Genomic DNA, 22,239 nt, shown 5'->3' with positions numbered 1-22,239 from the left:
TATTGGTGAATTACATGGACTACTTAACACTTCTTTCAGTACTCCCTGCTTTACAAATTCGTCAATGAGTTGGGCAACTTTCATGAGGGTATCTTGTGGCATGTGGTATTGTGGGGTCTGGGGAAAGATTGCATTGGGCTTTACAGTCACTTTCACTGGTTCCACTCCTTTCATCAATCCCACCTCTTTCCCTGTCATGTCCCACACTTCCTTTCCGACTGTCTCCCGTAATTCGGCTGGAATATCTTCTTCAGTTATCATCGGGAAAAGACAAATCAGAGGATATTCTTCATCTACCGTTTCCATCTCATCCCCCTCTACACTGTCCTCTTCTTCCCCATCACTGCTCGTCTGGATTGTTATTCCTTCGTTCGAACACATGATCGAACAACCCAATTTGCACAATAGGTCTCTTCCTAACAGTGCTATCGGGCTTGAGTCACATACTACAAACTGATGCACCCCTTGATAGTTACCGATGCTGACTGGTACCGGATCTGTAATTGGGTTCGTCAGGTGCCTGTTTGCTACTCCCACCACTTGAACTGTCCTCCCTGAGAGTGGCAAATTTGGTACTTCACTACTCTTAACAGTTGAACGTGTGGCTCCCGTGTCAACCAAGAATGAGACACGATGACCCATTACTTTTCCCTCTACGTACGGACCCCTTTGATCAACTTCCAAGGATGCTGCAAGCACACAATCTCCTTCTTCTTCTGAGCTCTCACTCTCCCATACATTGTTTATTCCACTCTCACTGTGTAATGGGAACTGTTGTACGGTGCCATTTGTACTCATTACCTGACCCGAGACCTGTGGAGGAACCATCACTTGCTGCTGACTCATTGGTGCCAAGGGTATTTGCATTTGCTGATTAGGTACCATAGGTAACTGCTGTTGCATTGGCTGCATTTGCGTCATCTGCATACGGGGCATCTGCATCTGCTGCGGCTGCATAGGTTGCAATCCCTGCAACTGATTTACTGTCTGAAAATTTGGGTTTGGACCTCTCATTTTCTGTCCCCTCATGACCATACTAACATGAGGAATTTCTGTTTAATGCTTAGCATATTCCATATTGAAACCACTTTAAAGCGGGAAGATAAGAAATCTCAACTCTTACCAAGCAAGGGCATGAGATTGAGGGCCTCACTGAGAGTTTTCCGTTGTGGAGCCGGGTTATTCTTCCCACATAGTTACCAACATCAGTGATTCTGCTGAATCTGAGGGATGGACTTAATGGAGATTACAAGTGGGATGCTGAGGGGACCCTTAAAAATGAAGAATTATGGACGTAAATGGTAAATGTAGGTCCGATTGGCTGAGATCACGGGCTCTCGATTTTTTTATTCATGTTTCTTTTTTTTACACATTTTTTTGCACTCGAATATTGGTATTAATCCATATTCATTTTTGTCATGGGGACAAAACAATTTCAAACTTGTAAATTCTCACACATACTTAACTTATAAATGTACATTTTTTCTTGAATTCCAGTTGGGATTCAGTGCTGTACGAGGCAAGATGCAAAGAACATCTGAAATGGTAAACTCAAGCAAAAAAATACACATCTAAAACTATGTTAGCATACTTTGCAGTCTCATCCCTGTGTTTAATTTCCCATTCTGTACATTTACACAGCTACCTGGCTGGCAATCATGTTGCTAGTATAGACGGTTACTCAAAAATCGACCTCACCCGTTATTTTTTGCATTTTAAACTAAATATAGATACCATAACAGGGAGTACTCTTTCTGTATTTGGACTTGATGGTGCCACATTTTTATATAAAATTAAAATTACAATTGCAGTCTGCTTTTGAAGTCATCATTGAGGGTTCAGTTTAAGTTTGAATCAAGGACATACTTCCACCCAAGATAATATCCCGTGGCCGACACTCCTGATGCACGTGGGACCGGCCTGTGCTGAGCCACCAGCCTGGTAGTAGAGCTACAACAATGCTGATGTCCTGTTTCAGCAGCTAGCTTTACAGTGCAGCCTGAGAGGAACTGTGTGGCAGTGACTCACGCTCCATACTGAGCAGACCATGTATTCTGGCAGTGCTCTTGTCAGACCCTAGGAACATTGTTAGGTCATAGTATGATCTTCTCACTGCGCTTGCACTCTATGCATGAGAGAACAGGAGAGTGAGGAGGGAACTATCTCCAGCTCTGAATTAACAGGGCTCTTTGCCATCTTTGTTTGCCTCTCTGTCCTATTATTTGTCATACGGTAGGGTGGGGCCACTGAATAATTGTTGGCCACAGAAAGGGCATGATTACACCACAAGCTGAGGGGATGTAGTTCATCTCCACTTTGGATGGTCAGGAGACTTAGGGGTTCATTTGGACCCTGTGGATGCCCACAAGCATGGCAGGGTGGCAGAGGATCGTCTGCCCTAAAGAAAGATCCCTGGCAGAGATTCTTATGGTGCAAGGGAGCTGTGTTGCGGCATCTCCCGTCACACCACGTGGTTGCCTGCCCTAAATGCGACAGTACAACTGCAATCTGACTTGAACGCCCTTTGGATGAACGAGCCGCCAGGTCAGATGTTTACATCAGCAAAGCCAGCTTAGGCCTTTACAGTGTAAAACTAGTACTTCATCAATTCTGGATTGAGTTTTGAGCTGTAGGTGGAAGGATCAATGATTAATGTCTGTTTCTCTTCTCAGCCAAACTCTAAATCAGACCCTTAGTCATAGTTTGCTTATGATGTGACAAATGACTTCTACTGCCAAACTTAAGACCTTTAAAATGGGATTTCTTTTGCAGTATATAGATAGGCAGTATTTTGATTTTGTATAGGGCATGTCCTGAAGCTGAAGTTGATGTGAGCGCTCATTATTTTTTAGGGTGTTTATGCTTCATTATTTTTTGCTAGATAGCTTGCGCTCTCTGTAAGACACATTGTTTTCAATAAATAGAAAGCAAACCGGTTCAGCCCCTTTCAGAATTTTTTCTGTCAGCCTTCTGCAGCCATTACTTTGAGACTTTTTCCAATGACATCTTGGATCAGTCAAGGGGCGTATACTTTTCTTACCTCATGCTATCTACTGTTTGATGTATTGTTCCACTTTTAATAATGTGCTTAATTTGCAATGCATGAAGGCAATGTGCCGAAACTATTTGAGTAACGCAGAAACCAACTGGAAAAGAAGAGGTCATCCCTCTCAAAGAAACATGTTCTGCACTGCAAACAAATATTTAATTGGAGTATGTTCCAAAAATAAGTTTGTGCGTGCTCCATATGTGTCATGGTTTATTTTAAAATATATATATTTAAAAAATAAAACATGACTAATGCTTCAGAGCTAAACGATTGTGTGCTCATTAGTTCGTATGTGAAATGGTAGTTAGATAGCAAGGGATCCTTCGTTATAGTAAAGCTTTGGTTGATTTGTATAACAAAAGTGAAATAGGAAAGGAACCTCCGTTACTGGCCAGTTTTTGTTTCTATGTGAAAGGAACCTTAGATAGCCTTCGTTGTAGGCCTGCCCAGGGCCAAGATTCCAGGCTATAGTCTTTGTCCAAGTGTTACTGTCTGGCCAGGACACACCTTACTTTGCTGAACTGCCTCAGCTTCCCTCATAGGCCATAGTCTTTGTCCAAGTATTAATTTCTAACCCGGTTCCACTCTGACCTACTGGAACTGATTCATTTTCAGTTGGTGGGAAAAAAGTTTCTTCTTATGATTCAAAGACATACACTGCATTTGGCTGTACACAGAATTCCTATTAAAGATGCTTGCTGGGCCGATAGGTGTTGGGGAAGAGATTGGAATGAGGAGGGGAAAAGGTGAAATAGGGACATAATATAGTCCAGCAAGGTCTCACACCAGCAGTGGAAGGATACCTCGTTCAATCAGAATACTGTGGGTTGAACAAACTCAAGAAAAGTGAGGAAAGCAATTGAAACAGGAGCAGGCAAGTGAGATGGACAACTAGTCCATCCAATCATGAGCAAAGGGCTGACCAAATGGCAACTCTAATTACATGCAACATATAGAAACCAAGAGGTGTGCCACCTAGACAGCTACAACAGTCTGTAGCCTAGAACTAAAAATTGCCATATTAGGCACTCTGTGCTTGTGTTAGTTGTTTTTGCCTGCAATAAAGCTAAATATTTTGAAGTAATTGAGTGTGGGGTGTAATGTGAAGGAGCCGTGTATGTTACATCACACACATTTCCTTCAACCCTCCGAATTCTGTGACATCTTAAAGTTTCTTATAACACTTTTGTATATTTAACTTAACCACAGCCCCGCTTTGTTTACGTGCTAGGTTTATATTGTGGGTCGTAATACCTGTTTAACCATTTGCCTATGTTTGCTACCTCACCAAAGAACTGCCCGACTTTTCCACTTAATTGGCATTTTCGCAATTCGCATTACATGACATACACTAGTTATTGAAAAAGCTTAAACCATAAAGTCATTTCTCATTCCAGGAGGTCCAGGACTAAAATGCCAAATATTGACAAGCTTTTTTTGTAATTGACAAATTGATGGCAATGACAGCCGATAAAATATTTTACTACATGAAAAGTGAAGCAAGAAAGCCTCTTTGAAAGCAAAGAATTTGGATTCAGTTTATGAAAACCGGAAATGCGCAGACACATTCCCTGAAGAATGCACGTGTCATTCCTGAGGCTTTGACTGCCTTGCAAGAGTGAATGGAATGAACAATAAACCATTCTTATGCGACGTCTACAGCTAAGCGAAAACACTAGCATCTCCTTCTCAGAATCCAATAAACAGTTAGAAACAGCAATCTACAATATATCTGTTTATTAAAAGAAATCCGCTCTCTACAAGCAAACATTCTGCAAAACAGCTGCATCAGAGAAAACCCTTGATTCCGCCTGATAAATTTTAGTGCTGCCTTGTATCCTATTATCTGTCTCATGTCAGCAGTTATTCACTTACTTCCACTTCGATGCTTTAGAACTGGGAGAACAGGGGACAATAGGCTCCCGGAATCCCACCTTTCAGCATCACTGATGCCACTATGAGCATCACAGAGTTTAGGAGTGGCCAAGGAATGGCAACGGTTACTAGGGAAGGTGTTGTGGGACAGGCTACCCTGAACGGAATAATGTCTTGATGTGAAGGTACCTTGATCTACAAATACACGAGATGTAAATATAACGCTTCAACAATATAATGACCAATTAAATGCTCTACAGGCTTTTACTACAATTAATTCTAGAGGAACACTCAGCAACGTATCCATCTTTGAGAAGTCTGAGGGAAGGCGACAACTCAATTAATATGCACATAGTTAGTTTCTTTGGGTCTGCATATTCTGTAACTAGAAAGAGAAACACTCAAATATACTTACAGGTCAAGAAGAAAGCCCTACTAACGCATCAGTGAGATTGATAATAAGGATAACAGAGATGCACTTCATGAAAACTTCTGAATACTGATGCGACGAATTGTCGTAGGGCCCGCCTCAGATGATCGGTTGAAGTCTGTTCCCTTCAGTGACCTCTAGTCTCGTTTAGTCCTGTCTTGTTTAGCAGCCAAATATCACCCGGAAGTCATGTACACTGTTCAGGTGCAAAGCACTCAAATATTTATAACCCATTGCAGTTAGGCATCTTATGTCAGAATACACTTGTCCACTATCTATTTTACAGCAAACTCTACCAGGGTATCAACTCTTCAGTCTGGGAACTGGAAAAGTGAAGGATCAACAACAAGACCAACAATAAGACCTCCTAACCAACCAGAGATGACGAGAAGACCCGAGAGGAGAGTGCTTAAAAGTGGATGTTTCCATTTCAAGGCTACACCAGAGACCACTCGCTGCAACAGAAGAATTCTGATTGAAGTGTTCAGGGCATGGATCATACTTTTACAAGTGATAGTAAAATGACTGCTGGGACCAGCCGGTTTCGTCTTGCCAGAGTTGGCTTTGCAAGTACTACAAGACCTGCTGGTGGGCTGCAAAGCAGGCCTTTCCTTGCCTTATGCTCCCTGGCCTTTACTGTATTGGGGGTAACAGCTGGCACACAATGTATATGGAGTTTCGCCATTTCTTGACCTTGTGTTTATGCACTGCCTCATCCAACTATGGCCTATTTTTAAGGAAAAGTTGTGCATCAGAGCTGATGTGCCACTTTTTTTGCACCCCCCAACAGGCACCTAACGACACCAAGGTTGCGCCCTATTTACAATACAGTGCACCAAGGCGGCCTTTAGCACAATAGTGTCAACATTTTTGATGCTATTGTGGCACTTTGCTACACTAGTGTCAAAAATGTTGATGCTAGTGTAGCAAAGTGCAAGGAGGCCATAGGTTTCTGTGCAAGCGTCAATTTAATGCCTGCTCTGAGCAGGCATTCAAAATGATACCAAAAATGACACATTGAAATCTGATACATTTCACTGCGCCATTTTTGTGGGCCTCCTAGAGCCAGGACACCTCCCTTGCTTGCATTATGCCTGCCGCAGGCATAATGTGGCCAAGGGCTTACAAAGTGGCACAATGCATGCATTGCGCCATTTCTGCGGGCCTCCTGGCACCGGAAGGCCTCCCTTGCATACATTATGCCTAACGCAGCCATAATGTGGCCAAGGATTTACAAAGTGGCGCAATGCATGCATAGCACCATTTTGTAAATAAGGCACATGTAAAAAGCCACTATCGAGCCACCTTAGTGTAAAAAACAATTGTGCTATGGAAGCGCTAAGGTGGCACTAGGGGCTCTTAAATATGCTCCTATGAGTTGCATGGAGCCTTCTGCGTGGATGCCTCATTTGGAGGCCGGAAAAGGAAAGGAGGTGGGCCACAGCAACAGCCATGACATACGTTTTACTGTCATTTTTAGCCCTACGTGTAATTCTTCCTTAACTGCTTTTGGAGCTTTTGCCTGTTCACTGTAAAGTAACTACCATAATGTAAATAACTCAGCATCGCTCCTTATCTGTATGCTTTAGACACAGGCGCAAAGCCTTTACAGTATTTGTGTAGCTGTAATAGACTATAAACGCTAGAAATGGACAAGAAGAACAGGAAGTAGGGTATGTCACAGATCGATGCGCAGAATTCATACTCGACGACTTAATCCTATCAATCGACATTTAATACTGTCTTTAGTATTGATTCTTTCATCGGAAGACATTACCGCACTTCCAAATCCAATTGTCTGTCGCTCAGCAGTTGCAGAGATTGCTTTCTCTCTTTCATAAGTGATAGTTGTTCTTATTGATGCTAACATCAACTAGTTTCCGAGCTTAAAATTAACTACATCGTAAAGCTTCATTTTACTGTTGTGTTAATGTCTGAACTGGTTTCTCTACTGCCCTGTCTGAAATAGTTTTGGGTCAATGTACCATTATCACCATCCTCTGACACCCATATGATTTATTCATTTATTTATTTATTTACGACTTGTGTATACTGCAAAATGGTCCCAATCAGCGCTATTTCACCACCCAGAAAAAAGTTGATGTCATGCAAACGCTCAACTACTGCCCAACAAGATTGTGCTGCTTACGAAACAAAGAGAAAAAATAGTCCAGCAACCATATGGAAAACATGGAGCCTCGTATGTTTTCAGTAGTTGGCGGTGCACTCGAGGAGGGCTAAACACCGGAAAAGGCATGACGTATGCATGCCTTTCACTATTTAAATCAACCAAATTTTAAAAGGCAAGCCCATGGACCAACCAAACTGATGGGGGTGACATGGGCGCGGTTACAAGCCCCTAGAGAGATAACAACAAGGACAGAGCACTTTGCGCTCGACCCTAAAAACAAAGTGAAACGACCCAAAGGTCTGATTGGACCCTGCATAATAGCAGGGTTGTCAAATACCAAGATTGTCTAGTCTTTATTCCATTTTGAAGTATGTAATGTGGTACTCGAGTAGTAACTTGACATACACTTACAAATGTTGTGAAAATAAATGGGACTGAATGGAAATATTCAGAAAATATTCATGTACATTTAGTACAAATAGAAAGGACATTGGCCTCTTTACACTTTTTCCAATAGGGAGTTGGACGTTCTGGTCTGACTCACAAAGACGTGTAAAAGTACACAAAAGTGTACTCGTGAATTACTACTTACTCTGGTCATAAATGCTTTTGTGAATCAGAGCCCATGTCTCTTTCTTCCACCATACTTCCTGCCCAGTTTTTATTCACCATTCTTGCTTGTTCTTTTTCATCCATGCTTTCTTACTTTTTTATTATTTTCCTTTCTCTTCTTCCTTCTTTCTATCTTTTTCTGCCTTTGTTTCTTTTGCTTTAAATCAAAATCTGATGATAAAAAATCTAGTTGCTTTCGTTAGTGCTCACTACCCAGTGCTACTTGAAGAATATAAAATAGTCCCTCGTGCGTTTCAATGGGAGATGGAAAACACACTTACACATCTCGTAGAAAAACTGACACCAACATACTCAAGTATGCTGACCCATTATGTGATTGTCAATGTCGCAAGGCAATAGCTGAAAGGTCCACTTCAAAAGAAGCCAAAGGCTGGAGGAGTTTGATGGAAAGCACTTAAAGTACAGAGCACATTGTATTTGGAATGAATGTTGTTTCATGTCAAACCTAAAAATACGCGCTGGTGCCCATCTCTTGCAATCACCAGCACACATTTATCAAATTAAGCACTGAGTTATAGCAGGATGGCATAGAAGGTAAGCATACAGATCACCATCTAAATGTCTTGATGTCAAGGAATGAAAGGCTTTATGGCTGATGAGTAGGAAGGAGGTGAAAGGTAAAGTGTTACCTGAGGAGTAGGCCGAGGATACATTGCATGAATTCCCACCAGAGCAAGAACATTGCAATTTCGAATACTGTTGTAGTAGGTGGAAGTTGAAGGTAAAGTCAAGGGTGCAATGTAATAAAGCACACAAGAGCGGAAATAGTTTAGGAAGTAAAAACTGAGGAGAGGGGGTGATATGTTGGGGAGGTAACCTTAGATAGGAAAGAATGGGAGGGCTGCCATTTTAGCTTAGACACTGATTCTATTCCACATAAGTTCCCAACCTCAAACTGGGATGTCTAAGCTCTGGAACAGTATCTCCTTTGCTTCCTAATGGACCATCACGAACAGTGGCCATAGCCACAATGGCTTCCTCTAGCTGAGTTTCTTTTTTTTTAAAAACATCGTTCAATGCACTATTATTTTTTCTCCTTTTTTTCTGCTGACATGGATATCATCCTAGTTTCTGGTCAGGAGATTTCTCTCAGTAGGTACTGTGCGGGGTATTCTTCGTAACACACAAGACATTCAAAGAATGGCCATAAAGTATCTTGTGAGGGCAAAAGCAGACCAAAATAAATTTGCAGATCACCATAGGCAAGCTGGTCTGCAGTGCAAAGTGAATGATATCATTTTGCTATTGTCACAAAAATGTTCAATTCCTGGTCCCCACTGTAATTTTCTTCCACAGTTTTAGGCCCTTTTAAGAACACTGGTCTTGTAAGGAGTTCTGCAGTATTTTTGAACATGTAGGACGGCGCATAAACCCGATTGTTCACACCTCTAGAGTAAATAAAGAAACAGGCACAAGTAGAGTGCCTCCTCCTCCATTTGCAGTTGATGGGCTTCCTGAGTAAGAGGTTGAAGTGAAGAGATTCTTGATTCACATGGAGTCAGAGGAAACTGCAATATCTGCTATCCTGGAAACGGGCATGGTGCCTAAGACACATCCTGTGAACTGAAGTCATTAATTCATGCACCCCACTTACCCTGGTCCTTCCACCATTGTTTTTCTAAAAAGCCAGGTCATCATTCGATGAGGCCTGGTTGGAGCCCTTTGGAGGAGGTACTGTCATGAACTTCAGACTTTGTGCTCCCAGACGGTCACAGGTACATTTCCTGAACTCAATCATAGTGTTGTAATGGGGCGGCATTGGAGATTATGGCAGATGGGATACTGTCAGGTGAGGAGAACTGGGAAATACAGAAAATCACTTCCAGGGTAAGGTGGGAAAAGCAAGAACACAACTTCAAGGCAGTAATAATAAGGAAGCATTTAAACACCAGTCTCACAGTGCTCTTTGCTGGGCATAAGCAGCTCTACTCCGGTTGACTAATTCACACTGTTTGCATTCCATGCACCTTTTACATTTTGTTTCCCCTTTTTCCCCTTTATTCCCCGTGGTTGTTAGGGCAGGTTAGATTTTCCTTCCTTTCTCAAATGCTGAGCATCCCTTCCTGAAAAACTGTTCCCCTATGTACCTGCAGTCTTTGAGTCATTCCGGAACATGTCATATCTTCTAGTGGGGAGAACTTTCATATCCTGTGCCTTGATGGTATACTGGTCATCTGGAGGGTAGTCACAGTATCTCCACTTGCACACACTCGAAAAAACGCCCTATTGACAATCCCTCATAATTCATTAGTGCTTTAAGCATATATTCTTAGACTGAGATCGCCTTGTATGCATATGTTCTCCGACTAGTAGTACATTACATTGTAGGATTATCAGGATTACCATACAGCAGTGTTTAATTTGAGCCGGTGTTTCTGGTGCGGGCACCAGCACTTATTTTTGAGGGCCAGCACTTATTTTTCTGCCTCAAGGATTTACTGTGAGCAAAAGACACATGGGAACGAGGAAGGAAGAGAAAAACGAAAAAGCGTCACAAAGGGAGAACGCAGAAAGCTGCAAGAGTGAGCTGAAGGGGCAGGGAGTGCCTGTAAATGGATTGAAGAGGCCCGAAATGGCTTCAGGATTACACTGCCTCAGTATTCCGGCTCACACATTTAATTGCAGCAGCTGCATATTTCAGAGGAGAGCTTTAGGCACAACACGTTTTTATTTTCAAATTAAGCACTGCCAGACAGTCCATCACAGGATGACGGCTCACTGTCACTCATTTTTCACTGCTGTAACCATAAGCATAGGAAGAGTGGGGGATGCGGGGGATATATCCCCCCAGATTTTGCAGTGTGTGGGACACAGGGGACGAGGGTGGGGGGACAAGGGGACAAAATAATTTGCCCTCTCACTTCGATAGTTTGCAGGGCCATTAGCGCGCAAAACCGCTACTTATAATGGCCCTGAACTTGAACTGCTGACCTGCCTCCAGTTATCAGTGACCGATCCTGATGGTCACAAAATGAAGACATCTCAGGAGGCCAACTAGGCCCTCTGCCTCTTTTGCTTGTGTTGTTTATAGCTGTCCCCATTAAGCACCTGTGAGAACAAAGGGAGAGAGGAGGAGACAACAGTGTTTGCTGATTGCTGCCATCCTCAGCCCTATCCCCACCTGCCGCCTTGAAGACCAGCCCTGCAGGACACTGAGCAAGAAGTAAAGAGGGAGCAGAGTCCCACTCAGTCTGAAAGCCTGCAGGCTAAAAAGGAGACTCTGTGAAATGCAGTATTTGTATTTGCTGAGGATCACACCATTTGGTGAAACAGCGAAGGTGAGATTGAGGCCAGATTTTACCTTTTTACTCTACACGATTAAGCTAACATTTATGCTAAATGTGTTTTTATCGACTTAATGAAGGGATAGATTACAAGATGGGTAACAGGCAGAAGTCACGTTTCATTTTGGGCAGTTTTGCCTAGCATTATTATTATTGTTGTTATTGTTAGCACATTGAAGTATACTGGAGTACACTATCTTTTCTGTTTATAGCATTCTTGTTTCACTTGTATTATATTTTTTATTAATTTTCCAGTTTCATGAGTACAGACAAAAACAACTGGAAAATAGAGAATAACAGTTACTTGTGGATATATTGGTAATAGGTCCACTGGGATTATGCAGCAGGAGAGGGCCAAATCATATGAAAGTGTTGACTAAATTATGTGGCAAGCAGAGGAAAATTATGCAGCATTTGATAGTATTTTATTATTTTGTCATTTTTGCACTTGTTAACACTCCCTGGGCTTAGGCTACACCTCATTAGTACCCGTTTAACACCTAAATATAGCAACAAGCAAAGAAAGGTTTGCAGTCATCTTTTGCAAAGGGGCCTTCCACTATGCAGCAACTCGTGTCACTGTGTTTTAGTAACGTTTGAATTAGATTTTCTTTGTTTAAATCTGCAGATTATTCAGCAGATAATGGAATTTGTCGCAAATGGGGCAAATCCATAATTAAGTGAAAAACACTGCAGCGCACAAACATATAATTCCAGTGGCCCTGTTGACAGCTAACCAAGTCATCAGCAATAAAGTGTTTGTATCATTGCATTACCATAAATCTGCACACATATCACAATGTTACAGGAAAATACAGTGAGTGCAGACCATGACCATAAAAGCATGTGCCAAAAAGGCCCTAAATAGCAAGGTACAGTTTGACTGTTGCAGTGATTAGATGCATATTGCATTCCAGTCTGTCAGATATCCGAGTGAGGGCAGCATTTCATGGGCATAGAATCCTCACCCTGAATGTGGGTTAGGCAAGAGGAGGTTGATGGTTCTACATAGTCGTCTTCAGCAGCGTGGAGTAAAAAGGTACATAACAGACCTTGAATATCTTTGGGTCTCAAGGAAGGGAGTAGTAGTTCTGCATATATTTTATTCTGTGTTAAAGAAGACAAGCTATCTCAGCCTGTCTTCTGACATGTATCATAAATTATTCATACTGAATGTTCCATTTCACACAACACCCCTCCAAGTGATGTAGGGGTGGCGGACAGTGCACAGGTAAGAGAGATGGGGATATGAAGGTTCGGTGTGCAGGTTCACCCAGCCTTGCATGAGGTTATAAAGTTCAGTACACATTTCTTAATATAAGGAATAAACTACCCCGTGCCTTACATTAAAAGGAGTCTCATAACCATATGGAGTAACAAGGCCAAAGTCTAAGTTCATTAGGTTGAAGCCTACCAGACCGCGCAGCTGTCTGGTTTGCTAAAGACATTTAGGGAACATTTGGAAATCTTCCCTGGGAATACATTTCGCCAATTGCTTACCACTAGCTTTGCAGTTTGTAACTCACATTTGCTTTGTTTCTATTTGCTAGCTGTATTTGTTTCAGACTGTCTAGCTTGAGTTTGTCCCTCCCGTAGAGCATTCCTTGATTACTGTACCCTTCCACCAGTGTTCGATTTCTGTAAACAGACCTTTAAGTCTTGTTCTCATCTTGTCACATTTGCTGTGCATTCAAAGACCAAGGTCAAATGACAGGCTCTGTCTTCCCATGGAGCTTGGTGTTTATCTTTCTTTGGTTTCAAAGTGAAAGGATTTATATGACAATCATCCTGGCTACTGGGGGTATGCTGGAGGAAGGCTGGAGAATGCAGTTTTTTCCACCACACAACAAAATTTAAATATCTGTAAATGGAATGTGCAGATATTTAAGAATATGTGTGGTGGAACCAAATATAATATGATCAAAACAAATCAATACACTAGGGCCCAGATGTAACAAAGGGTTTTACCCATTCTGTGTCTATGGGAAAATGTGTTCGTACATACGGCGTTAGGTAATGACATTGCAACACATTAACATTTGTGCACTATGTACTTTAGCAGTAAAACTGTATGTCTGTGCAAATGTAATGGTCATTTCAATTGAAGATGTGTTGTCTGTAATGTCAGTGCGCTACCACACCATGCATACTCCACTCTATGCCACTCCACTTCACTCTTCACCAATCTATGTCACTGCACTCTACCATGCAACACTCGACTCTATGCCACTTCACTGTACTCTGAAACAATTGACTCTAAACCACTGCACTCTACGTCACTCTTCTCCACTCTGTGCTATTCTACACCACTACACTCTACGCCAATGCAATCTATGCTGTACCACTCCAGTCTACGCCACTCTACTCTGCACCACTCTACACTATGCCACTGCAATCTACACTATCCTACTCTAATCAATGCACACTACACCAGTGCACTCTATGCCAATGCACTCTTAACCACTTTACTTAAAACCAATGCACTCTACAACACTGCACTCTATGCCAGTCTACTCAGCACCACTGCACTCTACGCCACTCAACTATACACTACCTTACTCTGCAACTCTCTATTCTGCAACGCTGCACTATCCACCACTGAACTCTACGCCACTCTACTCTGCACCACTGCACTCTATACCATCCTAATGTACTCTACACCACTCCATTCAAGGGCACTTCATTCTGCTCCGAAACCATCTACTGCACACCACTGCACTCTAAGCAACTCCACTCTATGCTACTCCACTCCATTGTACCCTGCGCCTCTCCAATCTACTCTACAACACTCTACTCTGCAGCACTCTATGCCACTGCACTCTATATCACCATACTCTCCTTTGCACCACTTTACTCTTCACCACTATACTCTACTCTGAGGCACTCTACTCTACACCACAGCAGTCTACGCCACTTCATTCTACTCTGCACCACTGCACTCCATGCCACTGCTTTGTACATCACTCCACACCACTGCACTCTACGACCCTTTACTCTGCAACACTGCACACTACACCACTCTATTCTGCTCTGCACCAATCTATGCAACTGCACTCTACATCAATGTATTCTATGCCACTCTGCTCTACACCACTGCCCTTTACAACACTCTACCCTGCAACACTGCACTCTTTGCCACTGAACTCTGTGCACTCTACTCTGCATGGCTGCACTCTACTCTGCCCTGCTAAACTCTATGCCACTCTATTACACTCTACACCAGTGCACTTTATGCTACTGCACTCTACTCTGCATCACTGCACTCTTCTCCACTGTACTCTACGTCACTCTACTCTACCTTGCACTACTTCAATCTACCATGTACCACATCCCTCTAAGAAACTACACTCTGCACCACTTCCCTCTAAGTCACTGCAATCTTTGCAGTGCCACTCCATTCTGTGCCCCTCTACTCTTCACTACTCTAACTTACTGCACTCTACTCTAAACAAGTGCACTCTACACCAATGCACTCTTCACCACTTTTCTCAAAACCAATGCACTCTAATCTATGCCAACTACTCTCTACCCCTGTACTCCACGCCACTTCACTTTAGACCACTCTACTTCACTCTACGACATTACACTCCTTGATACTCCACTCTGACACTCTACTCCATTAAACTCTGCTCCTCTCTGTGCCACTGTACAACACTTTACTCAACTCTGTGACTTTCTAAGCAACTCTCTTGAAGCCACTTCATGCCACTTTACTCCTCTCTATTATATGACACACTACTCCACTCTGTGCCACTCCACTCTATGCCATTTCAATCAACAATAGTCTACTCCACTGTACGCCAATCCACTCTACAACACTTTCTGCCACTCCACTATACGACAATATACTACGCTCAATGATACTCAACTCTCTCTAGGCCATTCCACAAAACTTTACTCCACTCAATGCCACTCTTCTTTATGCCTCTCCACTCTACAACACTTTGTCACTCTACTCCACTCTATGACACTACTCCACTCTCCAACACTCTACTCACTCTGTGACACTCTACACCACACCAATTGATGACACTCTACCTCACACCAGACACCTTTATGCCATTAATTGTTAGCCATGCTGAATAGTAGCTACACTAGTGTGCACATGGCTAAAACACATTGGCAAAGCTAATAACTCTTGCATAGGCGAGACCTATTGGCTTTGCCAATGCCTATTTATAAGGTTTGGAACTCCAAGGTGACTTTCAATATCCTTACCATGAACGCCATGGGGGTACTTTATCCCATATATTACATGGTCACACCATCAACTTTCCAACAAACCACTCAAAACATTAATGCATAGATTCTGTCTTTGTAAGCTACTAAAATAGAGCAGAAGAAAGAAAAGCAACATTCCATTTGTTGCTTTAAACAGCTGCATTAATTATGCTCTGTGACCTGACCTGCCTTTCACTTTGGCTGCTGGCTCTGGCAGCAGGCACTGGGACATCAGAACTCAACTGTAATAACATTATAATTGTCGAGTTCTGACATCTTTTCTTTATAATTGGTGACTTGGTGCATCACAAGTAGCCGATTATAAAGAACTGAGTGACTGCTGTTTATAAAGGGATTACGGAATCCCATGTATTATATAGCTTGTAACACCAAGAGCTTCTTTAGTGTAAATGCTCCCAGTTTTGACTGGCGTGGAGTTGAGCTGCCCAAGATCACACAGAGGAGTTGAAGTGTTATTAGAACTACCATTTCAGAGCACAGTTTATAATTGTTTTACCTGTTCGCTTTTGATATCTCCAGCGTGGTTTGTTTGCATGAGGTGAGGGGCATGATTGGTGAGGGCACAAAGGGTTTGCTCTTCCTTCTACCTTTATTTGCTTGTTGCATGAAGATGCAAGGTTAATCAACGTGTTTTTTCACATTTGGTCTAATTACTTTTGTGAATGTAAATAACAATAAAACATACTTTCAAACTGTGACAACACGCCTTCCTGTCTCCCTATTTCAAGTCCAAACTTGATATGTGATTGTGTACATTTATAGGAGCCTGCAGTTGGTAAACAACAGGCAATTTGTATAGGATCATTAGAAAAGTCCCCAAGGCTGTCCCTGTCCCCCCCAGAAACGTATTGTCTTCTACGCTCCTGGCTGCAAAGGTCAGCTGTCTGAGGCACTGACAGGGTGTTTCTCCTCTCTCTGTATCCTGCCGCCTTTTCTCCCACACAGTCTCTTTAGTGCGCAGCGTTCGGTACAGTTCTCATTTGACTGGAAGGAAAGAGTGGCTTAGCAATGGAGTACCTGGCCTGAATACCTTTCAATTTCTGACAAAAGCTCACACTGAGGTTCATTGGGACAATGAGCCACCTGTCTGAACAGTAAAGGGATGGCGGTGCAAGGATATTTTCTTCTTCAGTTTCAGGTCTGTTTTGGAGCAGTGTTATACTAGTGGTTAGGAAGCATTTCAAAGAGCAGCATGCGCACTGCTCAACCACACAATCCACATAGAAACAAGCAACTAAAGATTTTCTCCATATATATTCTAGGAGAGGATAATATAGGGAAGGGTATTTGCTATATATCTCACGTTAAAAGTGTTCAGTGTCACATTCTAGCCCCTCCTGGTCTATTGATTGAGGCAGCATAGGGAGGAGATGCAGATGGGTGGCTCTTCAGCACAGCCACTGAGCCCTATCGCCGCCTTCCTCTATAGCAGAGGTCTTCAAACTTTTTGATGCTGGGACCATCTCTTAAAAATGTTTAAATGTAGGGACCCCTTCCTGATAAAAATTTCTAGAACCTTGTACTCCTCCTCATCAATACTAATAAACGTCCCCATTTCCCACAGCAAATCATTTTTACTGTAAGGAAATAATATTAAACAGTATTTAGCAAACCAAAGGTCAGTGAGTGTGGGGGCGTGGTCAAGGGTGTGGCTAAAAACAAAGGTCCTCATTTATGAGGAATTGACTTGGGGCAGTGCCCCAAATCTTCTTGATACTCTGCCCTACGCCAATACAAAAGGGCAGGAATGCACCGTATTTATGAAACACTGTGCATGCCTGTCCTTCCCCCTACGCTGGTGCACAATTGTTGCCTAGTGCGAACATAGGCAGGATTATATTTGTGCTGGAAGGGGCACCTTCCTGCACAAAAACAATCCAGAGAGGCCTTGTACCTCTTTCTATATGTGCAGCAGAATGCAACACACATGGAAAGAGAAAAAAACAAGGAGAAATTAAAAATGTCTCCTCATTATGCCTGCTCTGGGGAGGCGTAAGGTTTTGGCACTGCTCCAGTTTACATGATTTTGTAAATCTGGGGCAACGTCAAAATCCATCTGTGTTGCATAGGCACGCCCACCACTATGCCCATGGAACGCCTCCTCGACGCAAAGTAAGGTAATGCAGTGGCGTTACTCCATATCTACAAGGCCATTCAGAGCCACGCAGGGTTGGTTTGCATCACCTCATACGCATTATTAGGGGGCTTATGCCGCTGGAGCGTCATAGAAAGTGATTCTCCAGCAGCGCAAGCCTCTCATAAATAAACCCCAAAATATTATAAGTTGTTTTTAAGTCTTTCACTGTCAGGTAGCTACATATAAAATAACAGCCAGCCTAAATTTAAAATAAATAAAAGAAAGTTGTTACTCAGTGGGAAATGCACTATAGTGCATTATGAAGCCTCTATTAGTTAATGCTCCGCAGAGGTCTGTGTGTAACCAGAGAGCGACAGAATTAAATCCTGGTTGGTGCAGTTGAGAATTAAATCCTGGTTGGTGCAGTTGAGAATAGTGACGTGTATTTTTAGTGCCATGAGGTCACAGCTTGTGACAGAAAGCACTGTGAATATGTAAGGCATTATTTTATACTTGGTTACACGCACTATAAGATATGCCACCACAAAAAGGTTAAAGATAAAACTGTGGTTCCAAAATGTAGATTTAAGTGATAGCAGAGCATATGCAATACCTTTTTTTTTAATAGCTGTCCCTGCAACACCTCTAGGTGAAGTGAGCACTGTGAACATACAATTAAAAGCAGGCACTTCACAGCGCAGTTGTTCACTCTTTGCACTATCCCTCAAAAAGCATAAATGTTTGTCCTCACAAAGCTTTGAATGATTTAAAGCTGCTCCCAAGCACCATTTACATTTGCAGATTAGCTCCTAGAGCACATTTGCATTTCATCAGGAAGCAGACGCCCTGAGGAGGCCTCCTTAGCTGTCTGTGCAGCTTTCACAGTACAGGAGACTCAAAATTCAGCTGAGGCATTTTGAGGATCGGCTGGGGGAATGCAGGACCCCCTTTCCAGGACTCCAGGACCTGAAGACCTACAGCATGACAGGCCGTATATTGACTAACCCATACAGTACGAGCTCTGCATCCCAGCTGTGCTACATCCTGGCTTTCTGTTATCACGTGGCCCATGTGCCACAGACTCCTTGGCACCGCTGCGAAGGCGAGGAGCAGAACGTCATCATCACTTTTACTGCAGTCACTTCCTTCTCTTTGCGGTCTTGTTGATTTAATCACATCCTGCCCTGTCTGCGCTCTGGGCTCTTGTGCTCTTCTGCAGTTATCAGCCGGTCCATTAGCTCTGCACGCCTTATGAGCAGTCCACGTGGCTCAGAATATGCTGCTAGCTATGTCAGCCACCCACACCTTAACATGTATGTGCTACTGCTGTCTAATGTAACTTGTAGAAAATGCTGGAACGTAAAGCGTGCTGCGCAGGCCATCTCAACCTCAGTCATCTCTCAAAGATGTTATGCTGGCTGAACATGATGCCGTTGGTTTGTTGAGTCATTGCGTAGTCACTAGAAAACTATGCCGCATTGCATAGGAACTATAAAAAAGGAATGCATGCATTAGACACGCCTGCCTTTTCACTGTCTCAAACTCTGTTTGTTATGATTCATAGTGGATTGTGCTGTATGTACGCCACATAATAACGACGGAGACGTTGCAGTATTGTTTTCAACTGTTTGTCTTACGTCAGTTACGTACTTGCGATAGAAAACCCACAGCTGGTAAGGTGGACAGAGTAGTGCCGATTCAGGGCACATGAGTTGGGATCCAAAGAGTCAATTTTTCTGCCAGCCTTTCCGCTAGTCCTAGGAGCCAAGTTAAGATTGTCCACCAAAAGCAAGACCCAAGGAAGAAAACATGTTCTACTTCTGAAAACACTCAGTGTCAAACACTGTCACCCCTCCCCGGTGCCTTGTCAGGGACTGAATCCAGAGGACTGAAGGCCTTCTCACTCATGTAAGAACGCTCCCTCTCTTCAAGCAACTTCATTATTATGTTTGCTTGTAATTTCCTGAAAGGTAGGTCAGAGGCTGAAACCCCCAGCTGGCATTCCCTACACAAGAAAGTAATGTGAAACTGTGTGGACCCTAAGGAGCCTAAGACAGGAGGAAAACGAGATCACAGCCACAGATAAGAAAAGGGATACTCAGAAAAAACTATTGGGTGACAAGGAGATACAACAGGAGCTATCACGAGCCGGCCAAGAACGAAGTGTCTACTTCCAAAAGGGAGCAGGGCTCAGGGGCATACAGCTGGGGATACTGAAAACTTGACTGGTGAGGAACAAAGTATGGTAGAAGAATACCAGGGCAGAGGGGGGCACTCAGGTGGAGTGGATCACTGCTGAGATATAGTGGAAGTCTGGAAATGCTTGACACCCAAGGATAGGTGGAATGTTCGAGTGGGCAGAATGTTTCGTTCTGCCCACGGACTTGACATAATTTTTGTCACTCTGCATCACTCTTTAAAGCGGAGTTCTGGCCAAATTTCGCCAACCACAGCATGGTGGAAGTTTTCTCCCACGAGGCTCCATAAATTGTAAGCTAGCAAGCGAGATTTGGTGCCCCCAGTATGATTTTCTTCTTGAGCACCAGGAAAATGGCCAAGCACTCTTGCACAACGCATGGTGCTGTTCACGCTGATTTTTAATCACTGCTCAGGCTACCAGCCCTAAATTACAGCACAAGCTGCATATTTTCCACCCAATGGTGGAACTCTGTGGAACTTCGCTGAGTTTTTATGTAACTCAATGAAATTCCTCCCACCCCTAATGAAAACACTGTGCCTCTGAAGAATATGATTGGTGAAAATAGGTAACAGGGCAGATATTGCAGTTTTACTGGACCTTGACTTTTATCAATTTAATCACTATTTCTTACAAGGGACCATGTAAAATTAATTTTGAGTTGACCAGTGTATCTAACATAATCCCCAAATGAGCAAAAACAAAATAAATATATTCACAATCACTCACTCCTAACCAATGTTCCCTCTAATTATTTTGCTTGGTGTGCAGCAATGCAGTTTCTTTGTGTACACTGTTCTGAGCTGTGTGCATAAATTAAATTTACCATGAGCCACTATGTAGGCTACCTCTTGTAGGGCGATCACAGATGGACTAAATGGTAGATTATATTTTGTAAATCTTTACATTCAAATTGTATTGTTTAAAGGCAAACAAATATTAGTGAACGTTCTGGAGAGGGTGTGGTGCAGCTCATACAATAATCCAATTTCTGCAGTCCAACAAAAGATTCAAAAAGTAGTTTTGTTTAAGTCAACATGCTCCTTTCTTACTTCACTACACCCTTGGCCTCATTTACACATTTGTGGCGCAGGGCAGCCCCACAAGCCTTTTTGCTGTGCTGTCCTGCATCAAAACAAAAGGACAGGAATGAGCTGTATCTATAAGATACAACACAATCCTGTCCTTGTCCCCTGTGCTGGCGCACAAATTGCTGCCATGCACCAACACAGGCACCCTTGCACCATAGTGCAAAGATGCCTGTGTTGTGGGGGTGATTGTTTTTTAGCAAGAAGGGACACCTTCCTGCACAAAAGCAATAACGAGAGGCATTTTCCTCCTTCTATGTGTGCTGCAGGATGCAGCACACATAGAAGGAGGAACAAACGGGGAATAATGTTATTTCTCCCCATTGCTCCACCTTTACGCCACCCTGGGGTGGCGTAGGAAACCAACACATTCCCAGGTTTACAAAACTTTTTAAACCTTGGAATGTGTCAGATTCCATATGTGTTGCTTGGAAACACCCACAGCAACACCCATGCAACGCCCATTTCACCCAGAGTGATGCGTGAAAGGGGACCATATCCACAAGGCTATGTAAAGCCATGCAAAATGGCATTGCGTGGCCTTGTAAATATGGCCCTGATGCCTGTACCACCGGGGCGTCCAAAAAAGTGACGCACCGGTGGCACAGGTCGCTTGTCAATGAGGCCCTTTGTCTCCTGCCCAGGCTTCTTTTTGCACACACCTCCAGAGTGCAGGTTCAGCTTCTTGTGCTCTCTTGTGAATAGCACTGTTAAACCTATCAGTCTTAGGGTGGTCTTCTTCCAAAAACTTTGCTTCTCTCCCTCCATTTTGCTGGACCCATTTTTGTTGGCCTTTGGACTCAAAGCACTTCAGCACTACTAACCAGTGCTAAAGTGCATGTTCTCACTCCTTAAATCATGGTAAAATAGTCTTGTCCCCAATTGGCATATTTGATTTACTTGTAAGTCCCTAGTACAGTGAACTACAAATACCCAGGGCCTGTAAATTAAATACTACTAATGTGCCTGCTGCACTGATTGTGCCACCTATTTAAGTAGACATTTAAACAGGTCTCAGGCCTGTCATTTCAATATATGTGTGTGCCGTTTTAAAACTGCCCTGTCGACCTGGCAAATTAAACATTTTGCCAGACCCAAACCTTCCTTTTTAATGCATATGTAAGCCCAGAGATCAGGTTGCAATGTATTTAAAGGGTAGGACATGTACTTTTTAGTTTTACATCTCCTGGTGGTGAAAAACTCTTAAATTCATTTTTCACCACTGTAGGGCCT

Source organism: Pleurodeles waltl, chromosome 2_1 (assembly GCF_031143425.1).
Source record: "Pleurodeles waltl isolate 20211129_DDA chromosome 2_1, aPleWal1.hap1.20221129, whole genome shotgun sequence".
Taxonomy (NCBI): Eukaryota; Metazoa; Chordata; class Amphibia; order Caudata; family Salamandridae; genus Pleurodeles; species Pleurodeles waltl.
This window is presented reverse-complemented; position numbering follows the sequence as displayed.